Genomic DNA, 18,821 nt, shown 5'->3' on the forward strand with positions numbered 1-18,821 from the left:
ACTTTCAGGGCAAAGTAGCACTTTTAGTACATCAACACTGGCAGTTATAACTAGCATGGAGGTAGCTGTTAGTTCCGTGTCTAAAAAATGGAATTCCTGGAATATCCCCAATCTTGTAGACTAATTTCAACTGTCTACCTCTGTGTTTTCTATGTGATCACATGCTTGCAACTCTTCTAAGTCTCAATCTCAAAGCAACATGGCAACTCTTGCTTTGCACTCAAGATGCCCTGAAACTTACCCAACTAAAGCTCCACCGCTGTTTTGATTAAATGAAACAGAATTCCGATATTTCACACTCTTACCACAAATTAAGCCAAACTGTTTCTAATTTTATAAATTTTTGAATTGCCAAGTAAGAATAATAAGAAAGTATTCTTAGAACACACTTGGTGTCATTTTGTCCCTAAGGACACAAATAATAACCAACGTAATTATCGGTTGGCTTTTGTGGAATATATCCTGAATTTAAGAAATTGATAGAACTGCATGTACTAATAAGGCCTAGTAAGATGGAAGTCTCTATATACTAAATGTTTATGAAATTGGTAAAAACCTATTTGAGCAGATGTAATAATATACGAGAAGCTTTGATTGGGTATTTAGGAAATATAAATTCTTATCCGAATTCTAACTCATTTGCTTTGTGGTCTTGACAAGCCTCTTGTTCTCTCTCAGACTGACAAATATCATGGCATTAAGAGTTTATTTAAAATATATATATATATATATAAGCTGTATATGAAGGTAACATATCATTAATAGCATTATTATTAGTTTAATGTTATGTGTTTATAAATGAAATTATGTTCCCAATAGATAGAAATGTTTGTTGTAGTGAAAGTACTTAAACATTCTTTTATTAAAGTTGACTGGTCTGCCAAGCACCTGAATACTAAAATTTTAATATTTTGTCTCACCTAGCTCTAATTTTTCTCTTTTTTCTGTAAGGAAAGAATTTTATTGTCTTATATCTCTTTCTTTTATATTCTTTTAGAATTTTTGTTTTATTTAACTCTCCCTCCTGCCTAAGCAACGCTGTTTACTTATCATCATCACCAGCGGTAATGATTTTAAACACCCCCGGTAAGTCATAATTATTGTCACTTCTCATTTGTCCAAAAAGGAGAAAAAAATTTAGTATTCACCGAAGCTTCTTCACTTTTATAAATGGTGTTTCTTCCTGCACCGCTTTCTGCTGCAGTCCCAGAAGCACTTACTAATTCTGAAACTCTCCCTTGGGTGATTCTCTGAATTGGAAATTGTGACCTTGAGGCTGTACTGATAGATCACTTCTTGTGTGCTCTGATTCCATGACTATGTTGAATTCCAGAGAAGAGCATCTTTCCTTTGCTCTAGGAGATTCATTCATCTCAAGGGTCTTTATTTTTCTTCCCTCGTGGGAACCATCTTATGTATGTGCACACTCTGGGCACTGAGTACAAGTAGAAACATATGGCCAATAATTTGCTTGTGATGTATTCACGTAGGAAATAGAGGGGGAGAGGTCAGAAAGAACACATAAATCAAGCGGTAACTTCAGGCAAATAATTTCATGATATAGCATGTATGAGTCAGAGAACATTTTTTTAATGAATCATACATCTTAGAAATCATTACTAAAAGCCTTTGCCTGAGAATTGGACTCATTTTTGATGATTATGTTTACATTGGATTATAATGCTCACGCTGATACTAGTAAATCGCGTTTTGCAGACTAATCAGCACTATCTAATTTAGGAATGGCTACCACCCAATAAAATGGTGTATTAAGATTATTCTAGTTTATATGAGAGGAACTTATATTCCAAGGACTCCCAGATAATAAGCACAGCAACCAGAGTTAGAAGGATGTTTATTCAATTCAGAGGACTCTCAGATCTTAAAAACTGTCTACACGTATTGGGGAAATATTCTAGTCAGCAAAAGTATCGGTTCCTGAATGTATTAATGTAGTCGAAGATACTGAGGTTAAAAATGAACTCTTTCCCACCCTCATCTTCCACACCGATCAGTTATGAAACAAAAGCCTGGGATCTGGAGTTTGGACCCTAAAGGAAATGCTTCCCTTGGGGTTCACAGGCAGACATAAAAGACCTTGATAAAGTTGTTTGGGAAAGTCCACGTTGCTAACTCTGCCCTGGAAACACACATTGGGGAAGACAAGCAATAAATTATGGATTGTTTAAAGGCTCAATGAAATGCAACGAAATGACAATCATCCCAGCAGCAACTCTCTCCTGACCTACAGGGCTCAGAGCTGTCACCCTAATCCATTCCCTCTGCAGTTCATCACCAGTATCCACCACAGTGTCTTATATTTATATACCACCTCCCTATCAGAGAGGTTGGCTTAAAGAGGAAATATCACACCAAATGGCTTCTTAGCCGCCCTACAAATGAAATGTTAGGTGCTAATGCTAAGAAAGCAGCGTGTTTACTAACTTACCATGAGATAGATCACTGTCTTGCCCTAAATTTTGTGGTTCTATAATGTCTTTTTTGTCTTTGTTATTGATGCCAGTGTTTGGAATTAGTGATACTGTTAATCAATGAGCTTTGTGATACGGTTTCATTGTGGGTAGTAGAAACCGATTCAGGTCAATGCAAGCAAAAAATGGAGTGTTTGGCTGCCATAAAGAGAAGTCTAAGAGTAGAAAGAGCTTTAGATATGGGCTGATGTAGGTGTTCACGTGAGGTATTCAAGAAGAGTTCTGTAAAGATGACTCTTCATCATATCTTTGCTTTTATCTTTGTTGACTTTATTTCAGGCAACTGTACTCAGCCGCAAAGAGAGCCAAGTGATAACCAGTGACACCAAGATGGTATCATTTTAGATGCTGTTTGAAAAACAAATAAACAAAGTACTTCCTTTTCCTGTTGACAATAAAATCCACATGTAAGAGCAGCTGAAGTATGAGTTTAGTGAGGAAACCAAAGTGTCCTAAATGACCACATCTGGGTCACGTGTCTTGCTAATGTTGAATGTTGACTCAGCCTCCTTCCAATCACAGGGATGAAGATTGAGGAAAGATTTATCTTCCAAAAGAAAGGCAAGATGCTTTTACCAAATGAAAGGGAAATGCTTGTTGGGCAGGCAAAATAACAGCTCTCCAGCCTAGGTGGTACCCACGGGAGGCAGTGAAGATTAACACGGAGTCTGAGAATAATAATGCATACACAGAGCTTAGCGAGTCCTTGAACACCGTCACTCCCTTTATTCGGTATTTGGACACGATTTATTGGCAAGCGCTGTGTTAATGTTGTCTTCAATTAGCAAAATGGAGTTGAAATTATCAAAATCCTGGACCAGAATGCATCAATTGGTATTATAACCATGCTTGCTAGACCTGCTGTCAAATGAGGCTAGTATATTTTCCGGCCAAAAGAAAGACTGGACCACAGAAACTCAGCCTGTAGAAATGTAAAAGAGTTGCTGATTGCTTGAAATAAACAGAAATAGGAGCAGGCAGCTGGCTGGGAGGAATCAGAGATAGGCTGATATCATTTTGGGGGAAAATCTCTGTAGATCAATATTACAGAGGCTAATAGAGGTAGAGCTCCAGGGACAAAGGCATGGCCTGAAAGTTGTGACCTCACCTGCAAAGGGAAGGACAGCTTTCACAATGTCCTCCTCAAATAATGTGTTGGCTTTTTTAGCTTCATATTCCACTACCATAATCAGGGTCAGATATTAAAGTATGTTAACTATGTGCAGATACCACAGAGGCATAAATGTCATACAAAAAACCTGGGGCCATTGCAGATCAAGGGGCAGACCCATATGGGAAGCACACCCCCTGGATTTATGATACAGTGAGCCTGTTTGCCAGACAACCAATCACACACACACATACACACACACAAAACACCCACGTTTCATGTCTAATCCAAAAAAAAAAAAAAGAAGATGATTAAAGCCTGAAATATTATAAGTGAATGATACATTGCTTTATTTATTCAGATGAAGTTAGGGAGATCTTTTGTGTGTGTTATACCTGGCTTTGTCTCATCACAGTTTACCAAAATAAGTGGGTGTTTACATGTGTATATAAGTGCTTATATATATGGTGGGTTTTTTTTGTTTTGTTTTTTTGTTTTTTGTTTTTTGCATTTCCAACGGATACTCTCCTCAATCGCCAGAGTGTTCATTTCAACTCTTAGGGATATGCTTTTAAGAAAGCAGTTCTTATGGTCTCATTTAAATGCAGTAAGAGAAAAAGGATTAAGTGCATGCGCTTTCATTTAGCAGGTTCAGCTAGCTTATTTGTGCATCCAACATAATCTCTTAAAAATTACCATAAGCAAAATATAACAGATTGTAAACGGTTGCTCATATTAACTTAGCTAAGTACTTGTAATCTGCATAAGCGTTATTTAACAGAACATAATTGTGTAACAGTATGATACCTCCAGAGTTTGGAAGACTGTTATGTGACTCAATCATATTTAGCAATCAGAAGGCTAAAATAGAGAATACTTAAACAGTAGATATTTTTTTTAAATACATGCAGATGCATTGTTTTTTTCCAAACTGAAAAGTACATTTGAAATTAGAAAAGAAAAAAAAATCTGGCTTTCCTCCTGGTGTTCCATTTCATTAGTCTTAGTTTGAAACAGATACAACAGACAATGAGGAAAAAAGGAGAAAAGCCATTGTCCTGAAAGACAAACTACTTTTGATTTGTAATAACTGGACTTCGGTGAGAGAGAAAAGGGTTTTTTTTTTTGTGTTTGTTTGTTTGTTTGTTTGTTTTTTAGAACTCCAAAAGCTCAGCTTTAAATATTGAGGGTCAATTTTGAAAGACTGAGAAGTACAGTTTATATCATAAAATATAAAGAACAGAAGATCCAACATGATGATCTTCCAGCCCAAAAGGAAGTTAAGGATTCATCCAGGTTGGTAGTTGCCCAAGCATAGTCCTGGAATGACAACGTTAATGTGACCTGGAAACTTAGAAATTTCAAGTTATTGGCTCCATTGGGACCTACTCAATCAGAAATTCCAGGTGCAGAACTCTGCAGTCTATGGTGTCATAAGCCCTCCAGGTGATTCTGATTTGTGCTTGAGAACCACTGGCCTAAGCTAAAAGTGAGTTTAGGATAGGAGTGATCCAGAGGTAGTTTGGGAAGGGGCCATCACATCCGTCCCACCTAGAGGCCAAAACCAGGCCTAGGGTGAGAAGTACTCAATACTGAAAGCCTGAGAGGACAGGAGAATCCCTGGGTATGGACTTATCTCCATTCTGAGCATGTAACACAGAAAGAAGGTCAACCTTTTATCCACGTTCTATCCAACACAAGATCAGGAGCTGCTAGCAGCCTCAGCGCCCTATGTGGTGCCAGGAAAACAGGTGAAGCCTCCTCTCTAGCTTAGGATGGAGTCAGGAGTGTCAAGAGGATCTGAAGTTGAGACAAGAAGGACTCAGTCTGAGGATCTTGGGGGTGGAAAGTTCGCAGAATGGATCACCCGGAGAAAAAGAGAGAAAGAGAGAGGATTCTGAAAGTAATTGGGTTACTTTGAACTAATATCTTGAAAATGGGGCCTCATAATGAACTTGTTTCCATTTGTAGAAAAGTAATGGCTGCTATAACTTTTTTTTTTCATATCGTGCTATACAGTTATTTTATAACTATTCATTTTTAAAATGCCAGCATTAAAATAAGCAGGAGGCTTTAATAACATAAAATAAGTGCTCCCGTGGTTACGTAATCGATATTTTATTTTTAACTTGAAAGATCTGGCCACGCATTGACTTTAACAGTTTTAATAGCTAATATTCAATAATTGTAAATTGTGTTTTAAGAATTATGCTGGGTGCTTCTCATTGGTTATTTCAGTTATGCATATAACAAGTCACTAAGATAGATGTTATTTTATATATGAGAAAACTGAGACTTAGCGAAATTAAGTAATTTCTCATTACACACCATAGTACAGTAAGATGCAAATGTAGGTGTATGATATCAAAACCTAAGACCTTAATCTAGAGATTATTATGATTGTTATTATAATCTAGAGATTAGAGATTGTTATGCTGGAGTGGCAACAACTAATGCCTGAAGAATGTACGTAGTATAACATAAATACTAAATAAAACACTTATTTTGTGACCTCGTAGGCAGTCAATAAATATTTGTTGAATGAATGGATAAATACCATTCTATTAATACAAACTCGCTTCTATATTTGATTCAGACGGGTCTTTCTTAATCACCTTATCTAAATAGCACCACCCTTTTCCTTGAATAGGGGGAAAATCAGGTCTCTTTAACCTGATTTATGCTCCTTCTCAACACTTATAATCACATGACATACATATCTATTATAGATTCACTCCGTTTCTGTCTTTCCCATTCCTCCTAAGCTCCATGAGAACAAGACTTCGTCTCTGGCTCCCTGCTGTATCTTAGTGTTTGGAGTATAGTGGAGATTCAATAAAAATTTCCTCGATAAAATATTCATAAATGAAATCACTGTATTTTTTTTATTTTTTTTGAAATCACTGTATTTTTGCAACTTTTAATGACATATGTTTGCAAATGAATAGTAACCTTCAGCCAATCCCTGTCCCTTCTATTTCATCCATCTTGAATGCTAACAAAATAGTCCATGGTCTTATCTATGGGATGAGGAGACATTTTCTAAATGTTTGCCAGAGGGTCAGTCAAGACTCTCCTTCCATCGAAGCCCCTGCCCACGATGGTGGCATCGTTTGAAGCTGATGAAGTGCCAAGCAGTGTCCACTTACAGAATGATTTTTGGATTTGTGTCTAGAGAAAGGGGAGAGGTGAAAGGCTGAGAAGACAGAGACCAATGGAACAGGGAAGCAAGGTGGGGGTGGGGGGATGGGGGATGAACTATCTATCACCTTGTCTTCAAATATTTACACCACCCTCTTGTGGTACAGGTAACCCCAAAGTCCCCCGGGCCACTGGCGGATCAACTGGTGGTTCCTCGTACCACCTGCGCATCATGGTTACCCCAACAGAGCGCACAGCAAGTTCCTAGGGAGGGAGCCAATGACAACAAAAACACAACTCAGAACAAGAGCACAAAATGAAGGGTTTTAGGACAGCAATCCAACTCTCAGCAATCCCCAGGAGGCTTTTATCTCTGCAGGCTAGAAAAAAATGTGGTCCTTATTTGTTTTCACCTAGCAAAGACATCTTGTTGGCACCAGGAGCCCCAGAAAGCACCTGCCAGGGCCTGATTCCCACGACTTGCTGTGGGCCGCATTGAGCTTCACATGACCAGAAGGAAGCCTGTGGGTACCCAGACCCCTGCAGTAAAGATCCAGCTAAATGTAAAGATTTCTTGATTGTCTGACTGATGCGGTTGGAAGGATTCGATGCTTCAGCCCAGAGCGAGTTCAATAGCTGTCCAAAAGCCATCCTTTTGCACATTTAGCATATAGAAAACATGTTTTAGACACACTTTTTTCTTTCTTTCTTTCTTTGGTCATTGGGGTTGTTTTTTGTTGTTGTCTGCTGTTGCTAAACAGGCAGATCATTGTTTTCATTTTCTGATTTTTCTCTTTAAGTTAATCATCCTTCCTCCTCTCAAGCTTTTTATCAGCTTGATCTTATTTTCTGGGAACTCCACCCAAGTCAGACACTGGAGAGAATAAGAAACAAGGCACAGCAGCTTTGTGTTTTGGTTTTTTGTTTTTTGTTTTTTTTTTTTCAAGTATGCTTCTATCAGAATTAGAAGGACTTAAAAATAATCATTTTTGAATCTCATAAACATAGATTTGAAGGTAAGATGCCATCATTTCCTTGCACTTCTCATGTGAGGTACACACGGGAGGCCCGTAAGCTTTCACGTCTTTGACAGTGAATATAGAGAACTATGGAAAGACGTGAAATTGAGAGAAGGAAAGAAATGGGAAAGTGATAGTTATTTCTACAGTTAAGAAGCAGGCCAGAGCCTCAGAGAAAAATAGCCAAAGGTGGAAGATTTACCACCTTCACACTAGGTTGTTTGTCATATTGGGGGAAAAATAAAACATATTTTCATAATGAGAATGTTGCCCTTTGGTGCTAAATAAATATGCTATTAGTCTAAATGAATTTCACAGGCTCTTCCTATCCTTTTTTGAATTGAATATTCCTTTCAGAATGTAGCAAGGGGATTTGTATGATTATGAAGCATCAAACTGAATTCTGGAACACGGTCAGGACACGCACGAGATAAACAGAAAGAAGGATGGAATGTCTAAAAACCATGACAATAGAATCCTTAAAATGTGATTCCAAGTTGTAGAAAACATATTTCCTTAAAGAAAAAAAAGCCAAGTTATCCCAGATAGTACATTATCACTTCCCTTTGATCATTTTTTTTTATCTTTAAATTCTGTCCTGTATTGTAAAGAAGAAAAATAACACATCTTTTCAGATTCATTATGTAATAAAAATAATAGTAGTAAGGAGGCACAATCAACTTATATTATATACAAAATGGCTTAGTTTTAATGAAGGATTTTATATGAATGGATAGACAGACAGCCTATTATTTCATGTAATACAACCAATGGATTGGACTGTTGCTCTGTTGATGCCTGGCCAGGATGTTCTGGTGTAAGGGAATCTTTCATGATGGCCAAAGGTAGAAAACTCATCATTTCTGGATCTAAAGAATGACTAAATTCCCCAATTACTGTATCTGAGGACTGTCAGAGAAAGAAAAAGCTCATTAGTTCAGCATAACTACCTGATTATCCTCACACAGTAAAATCTTATTTTTTATGCAAAAATGGGTTGCATTTTGGAAAAGCACTGTTGCATGGAAAATGTATTAAAAGAGCTCCATGATACGTGCCTAATGTTTTTGTATTGTTGAGGAGTTTGGAAGACAGTATTATGCATACAGATGTGTTACAGATCATTAAAGATCAAGAGCTTTCAGATTGCAAAGTCAACAGGCTCATACAAAAACTGAAAGAGAGAAGCAGCATCTTATTTGGAATAGGAGCTGTGACAAATAGAAATAAAAGTGATATTCTAGTCACTACCCCCACCTTGTTCAATACCCCACTTTGTATTCTGGATACAGAATTATCCAGAATTAATATTTGTTTAATAGTGTGTACTTTAGAATTAGTGTTTTTGAAATAATTTACCAAAAATTTTTCAGAAGGTGGTGTTGTATAAGTAAGACTCGACATCAACTTTTGTACCAATTTGCAAATAGACAATAAAATAAGTAAATATACGCTTTGGCAGACCGATTTAATAATAATGGGGTCTCCGTAAAAGAGTGAGAAAATACCACATTTCTTGAAAATATTATTTAAAAAGTTTTGACAGGGTTTTTTTTTTCCTTTAAAAGGAGCATTTTAAATATGAAATTTGAGTCACAGGGCAGTATTTCAAGTTTAAAGGTAGTTGCATTTCTTGATTTGGAGGATGTGGCCCCCGGTTTGAAATGGCTGGGGAAAACATTTTAATCGTCGGCTTCCTGCAGGGTAGACACTGTAAGTTTTGAGAAATCAAATTTGCCTCAGGTTTCATTTGTTGTCAACAATGCTTGGTAAGGAACAAAGATTATTTTACATATAACATGTTCTGCTTAATCGTAGGAGAAGATCTACTACCAGAAAGTTCCAATGTCCCTCATTTAAGATATAATTAAAAGGAAGTAAAAGACATGTGCAGGGAAGGGGCTCATGTCCTGGGCATCTGGCTCTGGGCCCCTCCTTTGGCCAGACTCGCTGGCATTCAGCTCCCCCGGCCTTTGCTCCCCGACCCGAAGCTCCTCCTTGCCAGCAAGGACTCAGCACACTGCCAGATGGTCAGCAACAAGTGGTCATTGCTTCCAATCTGGCTCTGAGCACACAGGCCAAGCCAAGAAATTAGGTTTCTGCTTTGGTTCTGGGGATGGGTCTCCAAAAGGACATGTCCCGGCCTCCTGGGCCAGAGTTGCTCCCTGACTGCCTGTCCTAGAGCTCCTCCCACCCCTCGAGCTTGAACCTTGCTTTTCTCTCCTTGATCCGGATCCTCACACCTTCTGGAGCCTGCCGGTAGTCCCCTAACATTCTTCCTGCTGCTGTTTGTGTGTTTTGTGTTAGCCAACTATCTGGATCTCTGGAATCGGCCTTTGCCGATCCACCTGCCGACTCCTGGTGATGGGCAGGTGTCCCCCCTGTGAAGGCCCTGGGCCCAAGCACTTACCTGTACCTCTGTCCCGTCACATAGTCTCTAGATGTGCTCTTCTGCGGCTCAACCCAAATCAGCTTTGTGGGGAACAGACGCTTAGGCATTGTTTCGAGGTTGTGTTTAAAAAACAGTTTAAAAGCAGATTGAACCATCTCTGGAAAAACAAAATGAACAGACAGTGACAATCCCTCTAGGACAAGGTACGATAAAATAGAATAGAAGAAGGCCAGAGGCCCACTGAGTACAAAATTCTTGAAGAAATGTCATCTAACTATAAAATATGGAACTTGGCGAAGATAAGCCTACCCCAAATCTAACACGGTGTTTTGAGTCATTGAGTGTCGGAAGAGACATTTTTATCCTGATCCATCCTGTCTGCTTTGTGACTGAGATATTGAAGATGGACGGTGGTAAAATTGTCAGAAAGTGGTTCTCTGACAATTGGTAAAGATTTGGTGCAGTCGATCAAGAAAAAAAAAAGGTATAAAGCACAAGTATTCAATATCGTATATGAATGCTCTCTATAGGCCTTACTCTTCATAAGCATCGAAAAAGCAATGAGAAGGTATTACACCAACTTCGTTTCAATAAATTTGAAGTTTGAAACGAAATGGGCAAATTCATAGAAAACCTCAACATTTCAAAACATATTGAAACGCCTATATTACTAGAGAATCTGAATTAATAATAAAAAATATTCCCATAAAGCTAATTTCACGACCTGATGGCATCACTGGCAAATTTTACCAAAATTTAAACAAAAAAATATTGCCACAAAGCTAATTTCACGACCTAATGGCATCACTGGCAAATTTTACCAAAATTTAAATAAAAAATGCCACCCTTACGCAAACTATTCCAACATACAGGGGAAAAGTGGGAGATCATTTATGAAGCCTACTTACACAATCAACAGACAACTTACAAATCTAATAATTATATGAGTTATTGACTTGATGATAAAACCTAATAAAAATAGTACCTATGGAACACACACACAAAAAAACCCCAGATACTTCTCAAGGAAAAAAAAGATAGTGTCTCAGTGTCAGCATGGTCATGAGCCAAAATCCTTTTTTTTTTTTTTTCCAAAGTCCTTTTAATGCCGCTTTCTATCAGAAAATAAAATATATTATTTATTTTTTTGATATATTTTTATTTTTTTAATTTTTTTATTATTTATTTTTATAGGTAAACTAGAATCTACATATTCTTAAGACTTTGGTGATACATTTGTGAATAAGCATGAAATCGACAGTCTCCTCAGCTCAGAATGTTGTACCAAAGGGTGGCCTGCTGTTTCCCTTTGTTTTGTTCTTTTTAAAAATGTCTTGCATGCTTATTTTAGCGTGCACAGAATGGTTAACAAGGAAATAGTCTTCTACGTTTTGCCTTCCTTGTGTATCCTCAGATTTCTGATTTGAAGGGGCCGTCAAATAACTGAGCGAAGGGTAGATGTTGCCCAGGGTAACAAAATGTACATTCTCTTTTTGAAACTTCATACTTTACGTTTGAAATGTAAAATAATTTGCTATCTGTTTATTTAATTTATAATGGCAAAAGTATTGTTACGAGTGCAGACGAGTGGAACTCTGCCAAAGTGACTCATTTAAAACAAACGAACAAAAAATAGCAATCAGAAGTGAAAGATCGCTCTATCGAAGTACACTAGGCTGATTTGCTAATAACTGTGTCCTGTGCACGACTAATGTTTCTAATCTTTTTCAAAGGTAAAATATAGAAACAGCGGAAGCAGTTTCAAAAAAAGGTCCTGATAGAGACAGTCATTATGAGGTTTGCGGGTTTTGTGTCCAGCCCCGCTGCCTTTGCTCTTTTGCTGCTTTCTTCTATCCCCCACTCTAAGCTCTGGTCCTCCTTGTAAACAATACAATTCAGCCCCAAATATCAGGAGACACTTGTAGCAGTCTTCAAACAGGGGCCACAATTCTTTGATATTTCTCTCATCCAGTTGAGTGATGAGTGCCCCTTCCCTTGGGATCTGGTCTCTGTGACCGTGTGACCTACAGAAAGCAGCCCAGGTGATGGCCGTGCCCGTTCCCTGAACCAGGTGTTAAGACACTGGGATCTACTGGAAAAGTCGCCTCACATTCTTGTAGCAATGGATTCGCGTTAGGAACTATGTAGGTATTTAATTCCATTTTTTTTCATATTGATAAGCAATTTTTGCAAAATCCTTCCGTTGAACAGCCTCTCCTTTTCCCCATGGAATTATCACCTGTCATTTTCACCACCTGTTGACCTTAGACTGTCACCCAGCAGGACCCGAGAAGAAGCTACCAACTGATGAGAGCAGGACCTGGGCTCGGTAACGACTGCTTGCACAGGTTACCCCACCTTCTGTCCCTACCCCAAACTTTACCTGAGTAACAAATAAATAAGTAAGACTCCTTGTGTTGAACTACTGAGATTTGGGGTTTTATCTGTTACAGAAACTAATTTTAGGTTGAGTTTTATAGTATTGAAATGTGGTTGGAAATCTTTTGTTTTAGATACTGAATCAATCCAAAGAAATCTTAGTCTATAATTATCTTTTTTTTAAACTGCCTCTTTATTTGATCATAGTATCAAGTTTATTCTTTCTTTCTTTCTTTCTTTCTTTCTTTCTTTCTTTCTTTCTTTTTTCTTTCTTTCTTTCTTTCTTTCTTTCTTTCTTTCTTTCTTTCTTTCTTTTTAGTATCAAGTTTAAATTGGCATCCTGCATAAGTCGGACATGTTTCCTTCATTTTAATTTTCTGAAATAATTTGCATAAGATATAGATGATGTAGTGTTTTTTGTTTTTTGTTTTTTTAATTTTGGCAAAACTCACATGAACCTGATGTCCTTGGAGGAAAAGGGGAATTTTGGCTACCTTTGGTCAGGGATCCACTTGGCTTTAAAAACTATAAAAAGAAGTAGGCACCTTTACTTTATGAAAAAAAAATGCACAAATACATATTTACCCATAGTTTTATACTTAACTTTGGGTCTCCTGTAAGAATTATTTTTTTTTCTGTAAGAATTAATTAAATCAAGATTATAAACAACTGACTTAGTCATGGGTCAGAATACCGTCGTGCCTTACTGAAAATTTCCTTTTGTTCTTTTGTTGTTTACTCTTACATTGCTTATAAATATAATAAAAACCCGTTTAAAGATTCTAGTTCTTTGTTCTGTCAAGCTTGTTTTAATATGGAAAAGTCCTGTTGAGATGTTTTTAAAAATTGAAAAGTCATCACCGTTAGAGGGAATACTAAGTCGTCTCTAAAGCTACCAACACTATAAATTCAAAGTAACTAAACCAAAGAACATCTTAAAAATTAGCCAAGCAGAAGTCAAAAAACCAAGTGTTTTTTTTTTAATTAGGACCTTTTTAATTTATACAAATAAAGGGTAGATAATTTAGTGGCTTGAAATAGCTGTAATTATTTCTTACCTGCATGTAGACAAGATAAATCACCCTGAGTTTACCTAGAAATGGCCAAGTGCAAAGGGCATTCATGCTCACCTACATAACTTTACCCCTTCTCACTGTCCGCATTTACGTGACCCTGACAGGACATCTCATGAACAGCTACCCAGAGGCCCCATCAGCTTGCAGACCCTTTCTCGGCTAGCAGGATTGTCCACGAGCAACATGTCCTACTTCCTGGCCTCCAGCTTTTGTTTTTGTTCTGTTTCCCAGGCAACCCCACTACATGATGTGTGCCAATAGCCTGGAGAGGTAGCTGCTGACACTGGGAACCGAACCCACGAACCCACGTCTCTCTTGTGGCATTAAAATGCATGATAATGAGTACTCTTTTGGCTCCTCAACAAGATTTGACGTCATAAGATTCCCCAAATACGTGCATGAGAATTCCTCATGTGCCTAGACCGTCCTCCAGCCACTTGATACCTCCCTGCCCCATGTGCCCTTTCTGAAAACTTCCTCCTAGATGTGCATCCTCCTCTTTATGCAAACAGAGGTGATAAGGGAACATGCTTCTGAGCCTCCCTTCCTAATGGGACTCAGGATGAAACATTCTTCTCTTATTTTTATCTCCATTTGGAAATGATCCCTGTAATATTACCTTTTAGCTCGAGTGTGTGACTGTGCCGTGGGGACTGCTATAGTGCAAGTCACTTGAAACATAGACATTTTTACATGACTCTTGCAATTTTTTTTTCATATTCGATAGAGAAATGAAATTGAGGACCAAAATCATTTGCACCTAGTTTTGAATTCCCCATACTCATTTTCTTTTTTAGAGTGAAAATGCAGACCTGTGTAATAAGAAGCACTAAAGAGAATGTGATTTACTACTAAGTCAACTATTTGTGGGACGTGTGTGATAGCGGCTGCCGGGAACACATGTCTGGTTTTTATTTCCCGCTTTACTACTGACTTATTGTACAACCTTTATCCATGCAATTAACTTCTTTATTCTTGATTCACCTAATTTAACTGTAATGGCCATTATGAAAATTACCAAAACATGTATTTATTTTCTTCTCACTCAGCCTTTTGAGTTTCCAACATATGTAAAGAAATTCTTTAGGGAACTTTATATTATTAGATATTATATCATTTCTCCAATATTTTTTTTCTCATTTTTTCCCTCTGTCTTTGGTAATATTCAGTCAAATGCTCTCCAAAGCTCTGAAGTAGAGAGGAGAGAGAGAAAAGGCCCTATTTGATTTCTTCAGTCTATTAAAACTGCAAGTCATGGTATAGTAGCTGATTATAAAATGAATTTAATGGATTTCAATATTTTTTTAAATAGACTATATGACTTTTTTATTTTTTTTTTTACCTGTGTGTATGTTTCTTGAGGTACAATGTAACATATATGTATTATGGATTGACATTTCCAAAAGTTTGAAAATCTGCTTTTTGGGCTACTAGATATTTATTATATAATACGTACTAATATACCATTCCTTTCTCTACAAATTTACATTTCTTCCCAAGATTATAATTTTTGAGTGATTTAATTTTAAAATTTTCCTCAGGGATAACATTCAAGTACATATTACTCTAGTCTTACCATGAGAAAAACATCAGACAAAGCCGAATTAAGGGACATTCTACAAAATACCTGACCGGTAATCTTTAAAACTATCAAAGTCATCAAAAACAAAGATCTAAGAAACTGTGGCAAGCAAGTGGAGCCTACATAGACACGATGACTCAATGTAATGTAATATTTCAGATGGGATCCTGCAAAAGAAGATTAGGGCAACACTACGGAAATAAAGTTTGAAGAAAGTATGGACTCTAGTTAATAATAACATATCAACCTCAGTGTAATTGTGACAAATATAACATATGAATGTATGATAGTAATAATAAAAGAAATAGCATAGAATATAGAGCAACCTGTTACTATCTGGGCAACTTTTCTGTAAATCTAAGTCTATTCTAAAATAAAAATATTCTGGTACAGATATTTCTAATTTTAATTTAAATACAGTGTAAGATATCTAATGTTCTATTTCAATAATGACAGAAACCACCAACATTTAGAGCCAAGTGCCTTGATCCATTTTTTTTAAGATTTTATTTATTTATTTATTAATGAGAGACACACAGAGAGAGGCAGGGACACAGGCAGAGGGAGAAGCAGGCTCCATGCAGGGAAGCCCAATGTGGGACTCGATCCCGGGACCCTGGGGTCACCCCCTGAGTCCGAGGCAGATGCTCAACCACTGAGCCCCTCAGGTGTCCCAGTATTTACTTACTTTAATGGTTATTAGGTGACATCTCTAATGGGGGGAGGGGTGGCTTTAATGCGTGCATACTTCACTAACCCTCTACACAGAGTAGAGGGCCTTAGCAGTGAACAGACAGATGAGGGATTTATTACCCTTGTAGACGCCAATCAGACAGAACAACTTTCTCTCAGACTGCAAGAGAGATGTTCTATTATTAAGCCTGCCATATGCTTTAGCTCCTATTGATTACTTTGCTCATTATGGCTGTGGGCCAGAAAGGGTCAATATGTTCTAAAGATCTAGGAAAAGCATTTGCACTTAATTTATTGGCAAGATCTTTGAGTTCTGTGCAAGAGAGAGAGAGAGACTATGGGTATGGAGTATCTCAGTGATAAGTTTACATTATTAGTTTTTTTTTGAGAAAAGCAATAGTCCCCTGGAGATGAAAGTCTTGGAGTGACCACTCACATGAACCTGGGCTTCTCTGTCGGTGGTAAACTATGACTGGTCACCTTAGAATTACCATGACTACCTTGGAAGGCAAAGGCATGCTTTCAGTGGAATCCCCTCTGATGTATTAGCACGGGTCAGGGTCTCCCATGAAGAGGAACCTGAATGAAATCAGGAAAGTGGAAGTGGACTGAGCAGACTTACATAGTACAGGTCAGACACAACAGGCCAGCACCTCTCTGATCTGCAGCCCTGGGGAGAACAGAATAAAGCTGAGCAAATTCCCTCGGGTCTGTGGCTTCTTTCCCATCCTCCTCGACCTATGCATCAGCCAACATCATTAATAACTATTTCCAGTGCTCCTGCTCTGGGTTTATCTATCCCTATTCCCCCAGTTTCCACTAGAAATATATTAGCTTAAATCTTCATATAACACCGTTTCTGGTAGTACTATTTTCATCACCAAACTCAGATTAAAATAGTCGCTTAAATTAGCAGAGAGGAAAATAATATCAGGGCAATGTAATGACTATCCATTCTATGGAGCAAAGAAGTCTAAGAATAGGGAAATTAAAATATCAGAAATATTACAAATTAAGAGAATTAACTTCTATCATGGATCACATTAGATCAGCTTTTTCTGATATGATGAATGTCTCAACATTTTGATTATATTAGTGTGATCCACCTAAAAGTACTGTTTTTGTAAATCAAAGTGGTTGAATGTTGATAATGTCCTGTAGTTCAATCTAATAATTTATATCAATCATGGAGAAATAATAATTATTTTTTAGAAGTAGAGATAGGTTAACATTCCCTTCTAGATGGCACTCAAGTGGGAAATAAGCACATGGAGAATGGTGCACAAAAACTCTGAGCAGTGTACTTGAGTGGAACGTTACTGACCTCAGAATGTAAAAGGGAAATAAGAACCAGAGGAAAAGCTTGAAAACTAAAGGATTTTCCAATTTAAAAGTGTTTTCTTGCTGTCAAGCCCGAATGATTTCCTAGAATGAAAGAGCATCATATGATATTGGAAGAAATTGCATTTAATGCTGTTTTTTTTTTTTTTTTTTTTTTTTTTTGGCTTGGTAAAACCATGCTGAGTGACACTTCACCTTTCTGTTCTCTAAGGGAATGGCATTATGATGGGATCTGAATTTAATTAATGTGTTTCTAGCCCATGCACATACCTAAGGAAGGACGAAAGTTTTAACTCACAAATCACATGCTCTAGTATAGTTTTATCATTTATTTAAGAAGAAATTAAAGGACACTTGTGTTAGAATACTTGGATATTGTTATATTAAGATATAAGAACTGAATTTAGCTTTATGTTCACTTTTATTTCTTCTAATTATACCCAAGAATAAAAGACATTTAAAGGGACAATTTCAGAAGATTTGCTTCAGGTACAATTGATGTGAGAAGTCTGGCATATGTTTATTTTTAAAAGCGGTGAGATTAATGTACTCTGAGAATAATGTAATGAGGTACGCTAAGAAGATTGCCTATAAGTCAAGAGAAAAAAAAAAGTCAAATGCAGTTAGGAGAATGTAAACCTTCTCCTGTAATTTGTAGGCCATTTATAATCCAGAGTCACTGCCATGATTCAAACTTATGCAGTCAAATCAAACGCTTTCTTTGGTGGATTTCTATTAGAAAGAACTGCTAAAAATAGGACAGAAGCAAATGCAAGTTTCTTACCACATTATCAGATACATTTTCTGAATTTTTAATTCTTTTATTTGTAGGATTGTTTCGATTTCATCATATTTATGATCCATATCCTTGCTAAGAACTACTTTTGGCCAAACGTGAACTTGTACGATTGATTTTCTACTCAGATGCTTCGAATTCCAGAGATCCAGTGATCCTCGTAGCTCCTTTGGGATATTCAGTATGGGAGGAACCCATGATTTCCAGGTGAAGTGATTACACAGTGATAATTAAATGTAAATTCAATTACATATGTAAATATAACAATCCTATTTTAATTAAATAACATCTTTTTTTCTTTATACTTTATGATGAATGTCTGAAGAATATTTCCAGATACCTATTTTGTATTAGGTTAAATTATTTCACTCTAAGAAATGGAAACCACAACTTAAATTGTATTTAGGAATGAGAAAATATATCAACTCATATAATAGGCAGTCTAGCGTTAGGCCAATCTTCTGGGATATTTGACTTGATTTTTATAGGGTTTTATGAAGACCCAAGGTTATCTCTTGGTCTCTGCCTTCTATCACAAACTACATTCATCTTGAGGGTGGTTCTCATGAACATGAGATGTCTGCTAACAGATACTGGGAAACAAGCATCTTTTTTCCACACCCAACAGCAAAGGAATTCAGTTCTTTAAAAGTTCAAAGTGAACATTCAGCTGCATTTCGTTGTCTGATGTTAAACTTGGCCATCTCTAAACACTGGCAAATTTGAAGAAATTATCATGGTTGACTTAGAAGAATTATTTCACAGGGACTAGATGAATGTTAGTCAATTATAATGGCTA

The 18,821-nt window shown here is 37.1% G+C and overlaps 1 long non-coding RNA gene across 3 annotated transcripts in view; it reads left to right on the forward strand.

Annotated features, from left to right (window-relative positions):
• The first annotated feature begins 5,042 nt into the window (after positions 1 to 5,042).
• LOC140642558 (uncharacterized) overlaps positions 5,043 to 18,821 on the forward strand; it is a 35,378-nt gene continuing 21,599 nt past the window's right edge. The window contains exons 1-2 of one of the 3 annotated variants that reach the window (XR_012039004.1): positions 5,043 to 5,354; positions 18,058 to 18,229. This is a non-coding gene — a long non-coding RNA (uncharacterized lncRNA). Of the gene's footprint in view, positions 5,507 to 18,057; positions 18,230 to 18,821 lie in introns of all 3 variants that reach the window. The other 2 variants (XR_012039003.1, XR_012039002.1) reach the window with 2 other exon arrangements.

Source organism: Canis lupus, chromosome 11 (assembly GCF_048164855.1).
Source record: "Canis lupus baileyi chromosome 11, mCanLup2.hap1, whole genome shotgun sequence".
Classification (NCBI taxonomy): Eukaryota; Metazoa; Chordata; class Mammalia; order Carnivora; family Canidae; genus Canis; species Canis lupus.